The sequence below is a fragment of the Dermacentor silvarum genome, chromosome 11 (genome assembly GCF_013339745.2).
Source record: "Dermacentor silvarum isolate Dsil-2018 chromosome 11, BIME_Dsil_1.4, whole genome shotgun sequence".
In the NCBI taxonomy this organism is placed as follows: Eukaryota; Metazoa; Arthropoda; class Arachnida; order Ixodida; family Ixodidae; genus Dermacentor; species Dermacentor silvarum.
Window position 1 is genome coordinate 118,715,538 of NC_051164.1, and position 17,826 is coordinate 118,733,363.

Here is a 17,826-nt window from a genome sequence, read left to right on the forward strand (position 1 = left end):
TGTCAAGGATTGCCGCGATGTACATCAACATCAGAAACAATTGCAATTGCGCATGACTACCCAGCCAAGATTCACATTATTACGGAATCGCTCAGAGCACACGTCAGGCACATTGCTCGCGCCCCTTCCCACTATCTAGCCTCACTGCCAGAAGGTCGACCACGCGCCTTTTTTGTCAGACGATACTGCCTTATCGTGTATACCTTCCACCAGGTCACACAGCTGCAACGAGAGTTTTGTTTCCTCCTTGGTGCTTAGCTCAGCCACAAGTTCGACTGACAGTGCCAGGAATTCGAACGAAGGCCGAAATCTCATCACCAGCTCTCAAGCAACTTTCGCTGATCTTGCTGTACGAAAAATGCAGTGATCATACCCACTCTGATCGTACCCACACTGATGGTTCAACCACTATGGACGATTCTGCAGGATCAGTGTTTTCTTCCTGCGAAAGTCTCCACCTTTAAGTTCAAGACTTCACACCAGACGACATCGACAGCCGCAGAGCTTGCTGCTCTTCGTAGCGCACTTCGCATAATTCGTGAGGAACCACCTAACAAATGGAGTGTTTTCAGTGACTCCAAGGCAGCTCTACATTTTTCTTTCCGTCTTACGCCGTGGACCCTACGAACAACTAGTCCTCAAAATCCGAGTGCTCCTTCATCGCCTCGTCGAGCAAGGACACGACGTCACCTTTCAGTGGCTCCATAGCCACTGTGGCGTAATGTGCAATGAACATGCCGATGAAGCTGCTCGATCTTCTCATGACGATGGTGCGCAGGAACCAATCCCGCTGTCAAGAAGAGATGCAGCAGCGAAACTTCGAGTGCTTGCAAACGATTCCACACAATCGTTGTGGAACACACCTAGTTTGCAGCACACACGTCTGCATCGATTGGACCCCTGTCTTCGACTTCGACCTCCGCCTGGACTATCTCGACCCGAAACAACGGTACTTTGCCGATTGTGGCTTGGGGTCGCATTTACGAAGTCGTTTGCTTTCCGCATCGGATTGGAGGATAGTGCTGCGCGTGACCACTGCGGCGACGAGAAAGCTATCGAGCACGTACTTTGTCCCCGATAGAGCGCACATAGACAGTCACTCGCGACCGAGCTGGCGCGTCTTGACGACCGGCCGCTTTTGGAGCAGACAGTCCCGGAACGCCGGCCTATACAGTTGTCACATAACAAGTCAGTCAAGGCACTCTTGAAGTTTTTGCGATCGAGTGTACTTTCTGACAGACTTTTTTCACAGACGTTTCCAACCTCCTCTATTTTTTTTATTCCTTGTATTTTTTTTCGTTCTCTCCCATATTCTTTCCGCATTTCATTTCCCCTTCCCCCAGTATAGGGTAACAAACCAGAATCTTTTCGGGTTAACCTCCCTGCCTTTCCCACTCCGTTTCTCTTTCACTCTCTCTTTTTTCTGCCTACCGACTTGGAACAATGTAACTCCCTTTGCATATTTAAATCTTATTTAAAACCTATTTGAATAAAAAAATGACAGCCCTATTTACTTGATATTGTCTATTAATGTCTACGTCTTCTTATTCAAATTTATTGTGCTGACATGTTATACCACGGTATTTTTTTGTGTGTGTGTGTCGGTTTGCCTTTGTATCTTTTTGTACTCCTTTTATTTTTTATTTTTTGTAACTTGTTTTTATTATATGATTATGCATGATATCACTGTACTTATTTCGTCTTTCATCTGCTTACTAATTTTTCACCTATGCATTGTTAGGTTCGTTTTATTTCTCAATTTTTCATTCATTGTAAGGGGTCCCGCCTGCAGTTTTTACTTTGGTGTCCCTTCCTTTATACTACTGTTTTTGTACTAATTTACTTATAAATAAAATTGAATTGAAATTGAATTGATAAACATGTCGACAAAAATGCAACATTATCTACTCCGCAGAGGGTTAGCGTTCGCAGTCGTCTGCAAACGTGGCTAATCTGCTTCGTCTTTCTTCTGCACTACGCTATGTCACATAGTGGCTGACTCTCGCAGTTTCTGCAAGCACGTGACCAATTCAGAATGGTGTTGAAGGATTGGCTATCTCTTCTCTACACTAAAGTCGTTTAGAGTGGTGTGAACATCTTTGCTAGCTCAGATCGAAAACAATGGTGCAAGCGAATGACAGAAAATAAAGGTTTATTCTGCCGTGCCACGTGCTTTATTTTTCACAAGTTAGAGCAGACATTTTGCGGGCTTCTTCACGTGAGGTGAGCAAGTGTACTTAATTGCTGATTTTTATCGCCATGCCATTATTGCATGCTTCTGCTGGCCGACCTGCGTGTCGAACTACGTTATAGGAGAATAGGTCTTTGTCAGGCCTTTAGCTTCCGCTCCTTTAAATAAGTCGGACAAATAAACTGGAACTCAAGTGTCTCGCCCGCTTCGCATTCACTCTGCAGAACGGAGAATCGAACACATGAAAACTTAGCTCACGCTACAGACAATATAAAGACGGCATTTTGATCCACAAAGTATTGCCAGTGAGAACATATCTACTTCGCTCTTTGAAAGGAATCGAACAATAAATCACGACTCAACATACGTATATGTATTGTTACGCGGAAAAGAGAAGTACGAAATATATTTACAGGATAGTTACAAAAATTGTAGCGGCTCACAAGATCGTAGTTAACTCACGAAGTTTAAGAGCGTCGTCTTCTTCCGATAAATCTTAAACGTCGTCTTCATCAGCCTGTCGCATGACCCTCGGAGGCTGAAACCCGGTGCTGGTTAGGAGGCGTTCGAGTGATACGGCGTAAGACGTGGACTCCGTCGGAGCGAGGCTGTCTTCTTCTTCTTCTTTCTGGGGTTTTACGTGCCAAAACCAGTTCTGATTATGAGGCACGCCGTAGTGGAGGGCTCCGGATTAATTTGGAGCGAGGCTGAGCCACGGTTGGGTCGAGAAGGGCGATTTCGTACGTGACGTTGGTTGCTTGACGTAACACGCGGTGAGGACTAGGGAAGTGACTTCTCCGAGACGCCAGCGCGTCGCGACGGTGGCCAAAGAGGGCGCCCCGATGTGTTGTGGGCGTCACGATAGCGGGCGTCATATAAGAGCGGCTGATTTTTCTGCGAGTCCACAAGTAGACGTCGGGCAACATGGCGTGCCTGGTGCGCCTTGAGTGCGGCTTCACGGGCGTACTCCGATCTGACATTCAGACTACCGGTGTCGAAAGGTTGCGGAGGAACGCGGCCAAACAAGAGGAAGACCTGCGGTATCGCGGACGAACGACAATGCAACGTCCCAGTCGCGATGGCCAGCGCAGACAAACATGTCAGTAAGGGTTCGGTTGAGACGCTCGGTTTGTGGATGGCAAGCAGTAGCAAGTTTGTGTTTAGTCGCGCACGAGGTGTAGAGTGTCACTAAAAACTTTGCAAAGAAAGTAGCGGCCTCGGTCGGCTGTCGAGGGGCACCGTGGTGAAGGATGACGTCATAAGCGTATCTACCGGGGAAGGGGGGGGGGGCACTTGCCCTCCCCCCCCCCCTCCCCACACACACACACTTTTGGAAGCGGGCACTTTCGGCTGCACGCTGGAAAATCCAACAAAACTACAGCTGAAGCTAAAGTTTCCTCCTTGATAGAGTGGCCACGTAAGAAATGCTTTTCTTTACTACGTCTTCCTTGTTTGGGCAGCGAGGACTGTCTTTTGTGCCTCCTCGCGACGCGCTGTAGCGGGCGACGCGCGGGCTTCGCCATACACGCCCTTACACTGTGGAGAAGCCCTGGCACTGGACAGTTCCCGCACTCACAAATTTCCGCTTGCGCTACTTGCACCATATCCTTTTTTTTTTTTTTTTTTTGGGGGGGGGGGGGGGGGCGCCTAACCGTATTTGCAAATGCAATTGACTCAACCTGCGGGCGAGGGAATGGAGAGGTACGGATAAAGTATAATCAGCTGTGCCCAACGATTGGTGTGCTTTTTACGGCATGAAATCAATGCATTATCAAATTCTAGAACAATTGGATCTCCGTCCACAGATAGTGTACATAGTGTTGCAGTCTCAGTATCTTATCAAAAATCTAATCAAACCACTTACAGGTCTTACTGTGAAATTTCATTGTGCAATCAGGACTTATCGTAGATACTTTCGTGAAAATGACCTTGGTAGAACATGGAGAGCCATTTCACTTCCAATAGATCACTGAATAGAAGCTTTTCTAAAGGTAAGGACGTGTCACTTCTGACACTGTCGATTTCATTTTCAGACCGTTTCGAAATAACAACTACACTATTACTCGTTTCCCGGCAGGAGCAAGAACAGCAGATATTTCATATTTTGAAGAAATGAAGGCAACATTTTGATGACGTGTACCGAAAATTTGAACTGTGTAGGTTGCTTATGTGCTCGAAAAACAGTTACTGAATATTCGCTTTCTTCAAATTTTTATACTCTATACACGGCATTTAGTTGTCCCCCCCCCCCCCCCCCCCCCCTCGGTATCATCGGTAAACTATGCGTGGCACGGTGTTTATATTTATTCGAAGTACGAATCATTGTTATGAGTGACGAGCGATATATGTTTATTTTGTGCAGGTTCATTACAGCCTTTGTAGAAAGTTACTAGTTGCAGCGTTCCGTGGTGGCATACTTCCGTTAATTCGTATGTTTTCCAGATTGTTAAAACAACCACTTTCCGTGACAATAGGGAGAACTTCAGGAGCAATGCGTTGCGAACCTCACGTTCCTGCTTAAATGCATGTGCTGCAGATAATTACTACACCCTTGTTTTCCCATATGCTTTCGTGCATCATGCGAGATTCGTAGTTTTTTCTCCGGTGTCCTCGGTGAGCAAACCAGGCATGTTGTTTTTATCTGGGGAAAATTAGGAGCATGGTATGGGCAATATGTAGGCAATGTTTTAAATAAGTGGGTATAATTCGCCGTTTCCAGTTGCGCTGTCATAGTTACAACTACAACTGAGGTCAAATATTGCGAACATAGGGGGAAGAATACGTCAAGTTGGTGTGCGATGGTAAATGCGTGTTGAACAAATGCTGCTTTAAACAACTGTAAGCAAGTATTCGAACGTATCACGCTGCTGTTATTAGCTAGTTTTCCAATGTCCCAAGAGAATTCTGCGTTTCGGATATTTTACACTCTGACAGAATGGGTAGCATTTTAAGTACAATGTGTCGCAATGTTTTAACGTTTCTGGCTTATTCAGAATCGTTACGAATAATGATTGAACCCTCATTTTTTTTTCTTTGTACTTTTTCATGCGTGATGTATTGAGTTCGCCTGTTGTCCTCACCAAAGGAAGCAGCTTCTTTGTGGTTTGTGACTCTGAGGACCAGGTAATGTTTTATGTGTAAGTAAAGCTCAACATAGATGGGTAATTGGGACTTTCGCAATGAATTAGGTGTGCAAGCACTCAAGTGTATTATGAGCTCATCTAACGAGCGGGGCAGATTTGAGCCCACTGCACTGACAGAACTGTGAATGCCACCAAGACAAAACTTAGCGAAAATTGGTGGTACACTATTAAAACTATCTTTGCGATGTTAAATGAAGGTGGATCAGACACAGTCTTTATATAAAAAAATTCTCATTCAAGTGTTAGAGCAGGTGATATGGCCACTTTTAGCTATGCTTCGCAGTGTCCCGACATAGCTGTTGGTTACAACAAATTTATATTTCGTGGAAAAGGGAGTAGGGTCATGGTAAGCGCAATGTGCGACAAAATTTTTGCGTTCCTGGTCTAGTTATAAGCGCTGCCAATAATTACTGAGCGTCGCCTCCCCCCCCCCCCTTTTTTTTTATGCGTCATAAGGCGTTCCTAGATGGTTTCAGCGTTGTCCTCGGTGAACTAAACAAGACACTTTGTTTATAATTGGTGAAAATAAAAGACGCGATATGGGCAATATGTACGTAAACTTCAAAGACAAGGGAATAATTAAAATATTTGTGGTCAATTACGCAAGCAAGCAATCTGGAGCTTTATGAATGTGTTTTACGAACATACCAGAATTTATCCCACTGCCCTGGGAGAAATGTTAGATCAGCCGATATTAAATCTAGAGAAAATTGAGGGGGCGGGGGTATAGAAGAGTAGGGAGGGAGTACGCCATGGTAAATGTTATGGCGATGTAACATGTGTAGTAATGAATTACTGGCTTTTTAAAAATTTTCCAACAAGAAGCCTTAGGCGAATTTTTAAACTATGCAATATAATTCAGGAAACTAAAACTTTTATTGAAACTGTTCAAAAGGAACAAGTTCGCTGGAAATTTGCTTGTATTTCTCCTAGGTCACACAAATCTGCTGCCTTGTGAATATTGCAAGTAACTTAGGTTGATTGTACTTCGCTGTGTATAACCTCGACAATACTATTACGTTAACTAGCGATACATGTGTGCTGTATATATACCTAAACAGCAAGTACAATTCTTTGTTTAATTAGCAACATCGTCTGTAACTAATGCGCATTTTTGATGTGCGCTGCACTGATGCTACGGGGTGGGATCAGGGCCCTCTGGGCACTCACTGCCTTTTGTCCCTGTATGATATGTAGATTTTATACAGTGGTAAGAAATAAATGCAAATTCAACTACTTTTTCGGGCCATCATGGTTCACCATGTGTGATTGATAAATATGTTTAGGTGGTTGCTCAGCGGCTATGGTGTTGGGCTGCTGAGCACGAGGTCGAGGGATCGAATCCCGGCCACGGCGGCCGCATTTCGATGGGGGCGAAATGCGAAAACACCCGTGTACTTAGATTTAGGTGCACGTTAAAGAACCCCAGGTGGTCTAAATTATTCCGTATTCCCCCACTATGGCGTGCCTCATAATAAGATCGTGGTTTTGGAACGTAAAACCCCATAATTTAATTTAATTTTTTAGGTCTGTTAGATATAAAAATAACTGACAGGCGCATTTCCAGGCTCTTTCACTTCATTTTAATAGTAATTCATAATACATACATACATACATACATACATACATACATACATACATACATACATACATACATACATACATACATACATACATACATACATACATACATACATTACATACATACATACATACATACATACATACATACATACATACATACATACATACATACATACATACATACATACATACATACATACATACATACATACATACATACATACATACATACATACATACATACATACATACATACATACATACATACATACATACATACATACATACATACATACATACAGAAGGCGAGAGTCAGGTCGTTTGCGGTTTGCCCCCCCCCCACTTGTGAAATGGTCGGTACGTCACTGGATGACGTTCTCTAGGAGGAAGTCGGCGAAATCGTTTGCACAGCATGTAAGAAGAGCCCGTGTGATTGCTTATCAAGCGGCGTAGTGTGTTGCTACAGCAATCCACTTATTTCCTGAAACAGGCGTAAGAAAGAGCCTAAAAGATGTCGCCGACTTCCTCCTAGAAAACGTCATCCTTCACCACGGTGCCCCTCGACAGCCGACCGAGGCCGCAAATGTGCTAAGAAAGCTTAAGTTCCATCACTATCATGTTTACCTTCACCAGGACCTAAGTGAGGCGAACTTTGAGAGGCGGGTTGACTTCTGCAATTGGGGCCTGATCAAAATCGATGAAGAAACGGACTTCTTACACGGAATAATTTGGACAGATGAAGTTCGGTTTTGCCGCAATGGCACTGCGAATATTCACAATGTGCATTATTGGTCACAAGAAAATCCACACTGGCTGCGGCAGCACAAGCATCAAGTTCGCTCGAGTGTGAATGTGTGGTGTGACATGCTCGGGAACAGGATCATTGGACCTTACTTTCTTGAGGATAACTTGGACGGAAAGATGTATAGGGAAGAAATATTAGGTGTTGTCGTCGACGACTGTGTCTCCGATCTTTCCCTGAATGACCTGCGCCAAGTGTGGTTCCAGCACGACGGAACACCACCACATTTCTCCACCATGGAAAAGAGCTGGTTGGACACACGTTTTCCACGACAGTGGATCGGGCGTGCAGGAGCGATTTTAACTGCCGAGATCCCCTAACCTTTCTCCGTTCAATTTTTTTCTTTGGAGCTACGATAAAGATCGCGAGTTTATGCAACGGAGCCCAGTGATGTCAAGATATCAAGCACAGGATAATATCTGCCGGCGCAAGCATCCGTCCAGAAGTACTGCGCAGAGTGATCGAGTCGACGCGAGAGCGGTTTATGCTTTGCGTTGCCGTGGAAGGGAGGAATATTGAACATTTTAACAGCGAAGCTGTTTAAGCCGGCCGTTAGTCCGTCCGTCGCGCACAAGAAATGTGGCCCGATCCTGGCGGTAGTGCATGAAAGCGCAATGGTACATAGCCCTGTGAACTAGCGAAGCTAAGCCTGGATAAGCATGGTTGGGACTACTTAAGCTTAGTCAGTCATCGATAGCCAATCGATAGCAATAAACAGCTAATATATTGTCGATCAATGATGAATAAATTCCGGAAAATGCTGTGGACGACTTGGTAGTGCTTAGCCTAGCCCAAATACGTGGCCAATACCTTGAGATAGCCAATCGATAGCCAATCAATAGCTAATTGATAATTGATCAATAATCAATAAATTCTGGGAAATGCTGAGGATGACTTGGTAGTGCTTAGCCTAACCCAAAAGCCAGTACTAGCTAGGTGCCCATCAGCTCCGTTGTCTCTTTAGCATTGCGCGTCCAGTGCAAGCTGCGCTAATTTTTTTTTTTTTTCAGGATATTGACATCTTGATGGGTGAAGTGTTTTCATGAGATTTGCGCATGACCACACCAAACTTAAAGCGCTAGTATGAAATATTCGTTAGCATAGTTAGAACTGTTCCTGCTGTTGATGGTGCAGTTGGTGCTCTTGATTTCAATAAAACTTACAATACTTGGAAATCAGCAGTCAATTTATTTGCGTAGCCCAGGTAATTACCATGCCCGCTCGTCTAGTCACCATTACGCACGCGCACTGCCCTCCGGCTTCCCAGCTCGCGCCATTATCTCGGCATGGCAGCTGCCGCCATCGCTACAGGCTGCGCAGTTACGCGTTGCGATAGCAGTTCCGGGTTCTTCGATTTGTTATTTCGCCAGCCGAGAGGGGAAGAGAGGGACAGTTACCATCTTTGCCAATGCCTCGCCCCGTTGTCAGGCTAAACGCACGCAACAGCCCCGTCACATCAGGGAACAGCTTTGCGCCAATCCTCACTCTCTTGCATGCGTAATCATGCGAACGACAATAAAATTTTGGATTCGGATATCTCGGAGCACAGACACGCTAGAATAATTCTTCCAACTGATACTGTGTAGAAACGCAACTGCCTCTAAATACAAACATGCCCGCGTACTGCAGTCAACAAAAAGTTAATTATTGAATTTTAGTTAATTGGGCTGCTGACAGTGATAATTATCATCTCACTTTGTGCCCCTCTGGTCACATAACTTATCTGCACAGGTGGTCGTCGCGTGCCTCCCAGTGCCTAATCCTAAGAAAACCATAAAGCTTAATTTTGAACACCCTATATATATATATATATATATATATATATATATATATATATATATATATATATATATATATATATATATATATATTGTAAAGGGGTGTACTGAACAGTTCAGATGGTAGCGTCTGTTCGTAATCGAAAAGGCAGGTGACGCAGAGCAGGAACAGCTGGTTGCACGAACGGCTCCCACTCGTGCTAAGCACTGGCGATCCGGCTGGCCTACTGGTTGCACTGCAGGCATTGAACAGTCGATCTGGCTGGCCTTGTCCGTGTGCTCTTCTTCTTCATTACAATATATATATATATTGTACTGAAGGCGATTGACCGCGCTTCGATGTCTGGGGAAAGAAGACGACGATGAGTGTGGTTGTTGTTGACGCTCTAGCTCGCGCTCGCCGGTAACCAGACCTGCCTTTCGGATAGCCTTCTGTAACGCCACATCGAGGCCTGCTTGAAGACCAACACCCCCATTTTAAGTGGTGGAGGTGCTGGGTACCTTGATAGGTTGGCGAAGCCACACCATGTTGAGAGCGGAAGCTGCGACGGTGACAGTGGCGGGCTATATGGCCCGCAAGACCACATGCGAAGCATATGGGCCGGTTATCAATGGTACGCCACGGATTCACAACAGATGGTCCGGTGGGCGCAGAAGGATGGGGCACCGGGCGTGAGGGTGGCGGCGACGTGTAGAAGGACCCGGTGGCACGGTAGGCGCCAGAAAGAGATGGGGCCTGTGGTCTGGCAAGAGCGGCAGCGTAAGTTAATGGCGTAGGGACAGGCAACGCCGGCGGGGCAGTTGGTAGTGCCTGGGCGACTTGCGTCTCAATGAAATGACGAAGAGGTGGATCTAAAGATGACGGCGATGGCTCAGGTGTGTGGGCGACAAGGGAAAGTTGACGTGCAACTTCCTCGCGGATGAACTGCTTTATGTGTGGCAGAAAAACGGTGTGATCGGCAGTGGCGTCGCTGGCAAGGGTGGAAATGTCTGCTGTATCTTGAGCAGCACGGCGCGTCGACGCACGCTGCTTTCGCAGCTCGTCGTAAGTCTGGCAGAGTTGTATCACGTCGGCTACCGTCTGGGGGTTCCTAGCGACAAGCATCTGAAATGCGTCGTCGTCGACTCCTTTCATGATTTGCTTTATTTTTTCTCCTTCAGTGAGAGATGGGTCGACGCGCTTGCACAGGGAGAGAACATCTTCGATGTAGCTTGTAAACGTCTCCTCCCTGCGTTGGACTCGACTGCGCAAGCGCTGTTCCGCGCGAAGCCGGCGCACGGCGGGACGACCGAAGACCTCCGCGACGGCTGCCGTAAAGGTCGACCAGCTCGTGATTTCGGTTTCATGGTTTTTGAACCAGAGGGCGGCTACATTAGTGATGTAAAAGTGAACGTTCGTGAGCTTGGCGCGGTCATCCCATTTGTTACTAGAGCTCACTCGTTCGTACTCGGCGATCCAATCCTCGACGTCCTGGTCGTCGGTGCCGCTAAATACAGGTGGGTCCCGTTGTCGGGGCACGCCAGCACAGTGGATTGTCGTTGGCACGGGAGCAGCTTGCGATGGGCCAGGATCAGTCATGGTGAAAGCTGATGGTAGCGTACGGCTGCGAAGTTCCAGGATGGACAGTACCCCGCTACCTCCACCACTTAAAATGGGGGTAATATATATATATATATATATATATATATATATATATATATATATATCATATCCATCGCCGAAGGCGATAGACCATTGCACGGCCTTTGGAATCCGGCACGAGTTCTGACGAATCATAAGGGGTTGACATTTTTCGGAAGATATGGCTTTCCGCATGTTTGTAGGTTACTAGGTTACAGCCCCAGCAGCACACATAGCTAATCAGGAATAAAGGTACAGTTTGAAACATTGTCTAGTCTCGTGAGAAAGCATAAAGCGCGCGTTTGATGCACACACACAGTGTACCTTGTCCTGTATACCGCGGTGTCACTCGCGCAATAAATGGTCATTTATTCGAATGGAAACACCTCGGAGTCTCCTTCTAACGCGATCCTTGCGCAACTTAAATCACTTACCGTATTATTGCCAGCCAAGAGGAAGAAATCCATGATTTTGTCACCAATCTAGCTGTCTGTAATGGGGTGCTATATGAGTGCCCCGAATCCAAGTGAATATTTCGCATGTCCGGCGATCCAGCTTATCGACGGCCCCTTCGGCAATACTGCAGCACGTTCAGATATTCAACGTTCGTAGGGTGCATGTTCTAGCGAAGCCACTGCGTGTTGCTGCTGGAGGGTCTGCTTAGCGCAGCCGGAACGCGAATCGACGGGAAGAACGATCGATGGCAGTGTCAAATGATTCACAACAGGCGGTACTCTGAAATGGTGTGTCCGAGTCATTCCTAAAATCGATTGTCGCGGCTACTAAATAAAGCGCACCGGTATATTATCCATCTCTATAGGCGCGTTTAGCACGCAAGCCATGACTGCCGAAAAGCACGGAACTTTGAGTGGGCTTACCACAAATTCGCGCAGGACGACGTTGATGAAGTTGCAGCGCAGCCGTGGCAGGCTTGGACTTTAACTGTGTATCAAAAAAAATTAAATTATGGGGTTTTACGTGCCAAAACCACGATATGGTTATGAGGCACGCCGTAGGGGGGGACTCCGGAAATTTGGACCACCTGGGGTTCTTTAACGTGCACCTAAATCCAAGTACACGGGTGTTTTGGCATTTCGCCCCCATCGAAATGCGGCCGCCGTGGCCGGGATTCAATCCCGCGGCCTCGTGCTCAGCAGCCCAACACCATAGCCACTGAGCAACCACGGCGGGTTTAACCGTGTATCAAGCCGTAGAGCCTGACAAGTAGCCAGGCGACCAACGATGCGGAGCCAGGCGAACACCCATGTGGGAAAATGCGGCACGTTGCTCGTCAGACGCTCACTGGGCACTTTGGCCGTTTTGGCTGAATCGGCAGAAATATCCGTGTCGTGAAGCCAATCTTCCACCCTCGTCGTCGACCTTGGGCACGGCAGGCTTTCATCGATATGCTGGTGGTCGGGACCTCTCAAAGAGAAATGCCACCGGGAATGCAAATGACGGGACTGCGAGCGTTGACTGCAAGGCAATGATACGTTCACGTCATGCTGGCAACTCGAGTAGCGCCTAGAAGAAGAGTCAATTGAAGCATTCTTCGTTGGCGTCCAGGCCATAGAACAAGAGGCTCATGCCCGTTGTGACGAGCAGAAGGACCTCAGAGGCTCGTTGCTTGCGCGTCAAGTTGCTGTTTGGCAATTGGATGAAGATGAGATGCTCCTCGCGAAAGTATCGGATGATTCTAGCACTGAAGATTCGCCACGGCTTACGAAGAAATAACTCGTCGGCATCGTGGGAGGTAAACGTTGACGCTTCTTTGTACGCGTCCGGCCTCAGTCGTCGACGATATGAAACCGCTTGGGTGGTCGTTCAAAGATCCCTCACAACAAGTGCACTCAAATGGCAGGAGTTATCGCTGCCCTTCAGCTCCGTGGTTAGAGAAATAGCTTTAACATTTCCGAGACCTGACGGATGACTTAGAAAGTAGCAATCTCGGCCACCGGCCTGAAGCGCCAATGGGTCTCGCGCGACGCCACGAAGCACCACCCTCTCTGGATTCGTCGTTAGATCCGCGTACAACGAGAAGTACTCGGCTCGTGGTTCCAGAGCCCTGGAGAAACCACGTGTAGAGAGATATGAGCTAGCGGAACGTATCGTCCTTCTCGTTCTCTACGAGGTACTCTATGCCCGCGGCGCCTTCGTCTCTTGCATCTTCCTTCGAGACCCACACCATGACCAGCAAATAGGCGACCCACACCACTAAAATAATTATGGTCATCACGACGTTACTCGACATGGTTAGCAAAATGAACCCTATGTCGGTCAAGTTCATCGGGTGTGGGGCGATGAATAATCCTCCCGAAGAAGCGGAGTTGTGCTCGCACTTGCAGTGAACAAACTGTTCGTCAGGATCCATGAGAACACAACATCCTGAACTCGAATACGCTTGTTCCGTGTTGTTCCAGAAAAGGGAGCTATCGAAGTACCACCTCAGTGTGCATGTCGCGCTGCTGTTCTCGACGCCTCTTCTACGATACGGATCAAGTAGTCTGGCTTTCGAACTATTAGTACGTGGTAGAACAAGCACCGTGACTGCGGCAGGCTTCCGGACAAATTCGTTTCTGTTCTCATGCGCCACGTTGCTTGTAAGTTGAAGCCTGTTTTGCTCAGAGTAGTCTAACCGACATGCAGGTGGACCAGAGACGATGGCGGTTATAAATCTTGGCACGTCGAAAGCGTCAGTCTTCACGATCACGCCCTGCTTCAGTTCCGTTAATCACGCTCTCCGTCCAAGTCGAGCGGCGTCGGCTTTTTCAGGTAGCTCTCCGCAGGCGCACTGACGCTGCGGGAACTTCTGCAGCGCCTCGTGCCGGCTCTACCTCTGCAGCCGGGGTGTTTGTCAGATTTGCTGTCTCGCAGCATCTAATTAAATTGGACAGAAGCACTATGGCCATTTGTGTGTCAACACTACCTTCAATACGAGATTTGGTGTCATAGGATGTGCCAAGGAAGCATCGCTGTTGCGGCTCTCGAATGCACAGGACGGAAGCACTATGGCCATTTGTGTGTCAACACTACCTTCAATACGAGCTCTGGTGTCATAGGATGTGCCAAGGAAGCATCGCTGTTGCGGCTCTCGAATGCACAGGACGGAAGCACTATGGCCATTTGTGTGTCAACACTACCTTCAATACGAGCTCTGGTGTCATAGGATGTGCCAAGGAAGCATCGCTGTTGCGGCTCTCGAATGCACAGGACGGAAGCACTATGGCCATTTGTGTGTCAACACTACCTTCAATACGAGCTCTGGTGTCATAGGATGTGCCAAGGAAGCATCGCTGTTGCGGCTCTCGAATGCACAGGACGGAAGCACTATGGCCATTTGTGTGTCAACACTACCTTCAATACGAGCTCTGGTGTCATAGGATGTGCCAAGGAAGCATCGCTGTTGCGGCTCTCGAATGCACAGGACGGAAGCACTATGGCCATTTGTGTGTCAACACTACCTTCAATACGAGCTCTGGTGTCATAGGATGTGCCAAGGAAGCATCGCTGTTGCAGCTCTCGAATGCACAGGACGGAAGCACTATGGCCATTTGTGTGTCAACACTACCTTCAATACGAGCTCTGGTGTCATAGGATGTGCCAAGGAAGCATCGCTGTTGCGGCTCTCGAATGCACAGGACGGAAGCACTATGGCCATTTGTGTGTCAACACTACCTTCAATACGAGCTCTGGTGTCATAGGATGTGCCAAGGAAGCATCGCTGTTGCGGCTCTCGAATGCACAGGACGGAAGCACTATGGCCATTTGTGTGTCAACACTACCTTCAATACGAGCTCTGGTGTCATAGGATGTGCCAAGGAAGCATCGCTGTTGCGGCTCTCGAATGCACAGGACGGAAGCACTATGGCCATTTGTGTGTCAACACTACCTTCAATACGAGCTCTGGTGTCATAGGATGTGCCAAGGAAGCATCGCTGTTGCGGCTCTCGAATGCACAGGACGGAAGCACTATGGCCATTTGTGTGTCAACACTACCTTCAATACGAGCTCTGGTGTCATAGGATGTGCCAAGGAAGCATCGCTGTTGCGGCTCTCGAATGCACAGGACGGAAGCACTATGGCCATTTGTGTGTCAACACTACCTTCAATACGAGCTCTGGTGTCATAGGATGTGCCAAGGAAGCATCGCTGTTGCAGCTCTCGAATGCACAGGACGGAAGCACTATGGCCATTTGTGTGTCAACACTACCTTCAATACGAGCTCTGGTGTCATAGGATGTGCCAAGGAAGCATCGCTGTTGCGGCTCTCGAATGCACAGGACGGAAGCACTATGGCCATTTGTGTGTCAACACTACCTTCAATACGAGCTCTGGTGTCATAGGATGTGCCAAGGAAGCATCGCTGTTGCAGCTCTCGAATGCACAGGACGGAAGCACTATGGCCATTTGTGTGTCAACACTACCTTCAATACGAGCTCTGGTGTCATAGGATGTGCCAAGGAAGCATCGCTGTTGCGGCTCTCGAATGCACAGGACGGAAGCACTATGGCCATTTGTGTGTCAACACTACCTTCAATACGAGCTCTGGTGTCATAGGATGTGCCAAGGAAGCATCGCTGTTGCGGCTCTCGAATGCACAGGACGGAAGCACTATGGCCATTTGTGTGTCAACACTACCTTCAATACGAGCTCTGGTGTCATAGGATGTGCCAAGGAAGCATCGCTGTTGCGGCTCTCGAATGCACAGGACGGAAGCACTATGGCCATTTGTGTGTCAACACTACCTTCAATACGAGCTCTGGTGTCATAGGATGTGCCAAGGAAGCATCGCTGTTGCAGCTCTCGAATGCACAGGACGGAAGCACTATGGCCATTTGTGTGTCAACACTACCTTCAATACGAGCTCTGGTGTCATAGGATGTGCCAAGGAAGCATCGCTGTTGCGGCTCTCGAATGCACAGGACGGAAGCACTATGGCCATTTGTGTGTCAACACTACCTTCAATACGAGCTCTGGTGTCATAGGATGTGCCAAGGAAGCATCGCTGTTGCAGGCTCTCGAATGCACAGGACGGAAGCACTATGGCCATTTGTGTGTCAACACTACCTTCAATACGAGCTCTGGTGTCATAGGATGTGCCAAGGAAGCATCGCTGTTGCGGCTCTCGAATGCACAGGACGGAAGCACTATGGCCATTTGTGTGTCAACACTACCTTCAATACGAGCTCTGGTGTCATAGGATGTGCCAAGGAAGCATCGCTGTTGCGGCTCTCGAATGCACAGGACGGAAGCACTATGGCCATTTGTGTGTCAACACTACCTTCAATACGAGCTCTGGTGTCATAGGATGTGCCAAGGAAGCATCGCTGTTGCGGCTCTCGAATGCACAGGACGGAAGCACTATGGCCATTTGTGTGTCAACACTACCTTCAATACGAGCTCTGGTGTCATAGGATGTGCCAAGGAAGCATCGCTGTTGCGGCTCTCGAATGCACAGGACGGAAGCACTATGGCCATTTGTGTGTCAACACTACCTTCAATACGAGCTCTGGTGTCATAGGATGTGCCAAGGAAGCATCGCTGTTGCGGCTCTCGAATGCACAGGACGGAAGCACTATGGCCATTTGTGTGTCAACACTACCTTCAATACGAGCTCTGGTGTCATAGGATGTGCCAAGGAAGCATCGCTGTTGCGGCTCTCGAATGCACAGGACGGAAGCACTATGGCCATTTGTGTGTCAACACTACCTTCAATACGAGCTCTGGTGTCATAGGATGTGCCAAGGAAGCATCGCTGTTGCGGCTCTCGAATGCACAGGACGGAAGCACTATGGCCATTTGTGTGTCAACACTACCTTCAATACGAGCTCTGGTGTCATAGGATGTGCCAAGGAAGCATCGCTGTTGCGGCTCTCGAATGCACAGGACGGAAGCACTATGGCCATTTGTGTGTCAACACTACCTTCAATACGAGCTCTGGTGTCATAGGATGTGCCAAGGAAGCATCGCTGTTGCGGCTCTCGAATGCACAGGACGGAAGCACTATGGCCATTTGTGTGTCAACACTACCTTCAATACGAGCTCTGGTGTCATAGGATGTGCCAAGGAAGCATCGCTGTTGCGGCTCTCGAATGCACAGGACGGAAGCACTATGGCCATTTGTGTGTCAACACTACCTTCAATACGAGCTCTGGTGTCATAGGATGTGCCAAGGAAGCATCGCTGTTGCGGCTCTCGAATGCACAGGACGGAAGCACTATGGCCATTTGTGTGTCAACACTACCTTCAATACGAGCTCTGGTGTCATAGGATGTGCCAAGGAAGCATCGCTGTTGCGGCTCTCGAATGCACAGGACGGAAGCACTATGGCCATTTGTGTGTCAACACTACCTTCAATACGAGCTCTGGTGTCATAGGATGTGCCAAGGAAGCATCGCTGTTGCGGCTCTCGAATGCACAGGACGGAAGCACTATGGCCATTTGTGTGTCAACACTACCTTCAATACGAGCTCTGGTGTCATAGGATGTGCCAAGGAAGCATCGCTGTTGCGGCTCTCGAATGCACAGGACGGAAGCACTATGGCCATTTGTGTGTCAACACTACCTTCAATACGAGCTCTGGTGTCATAGGATGTGCCAAGGAAGCATCGCTGTTGCGGCTCTCGAATGCACAGGACGGAAGCACTATGGCCATTTGTGTGTCAACACTACCTTCAATACGAGCTCTGGTGTCATAGGATGTGCCA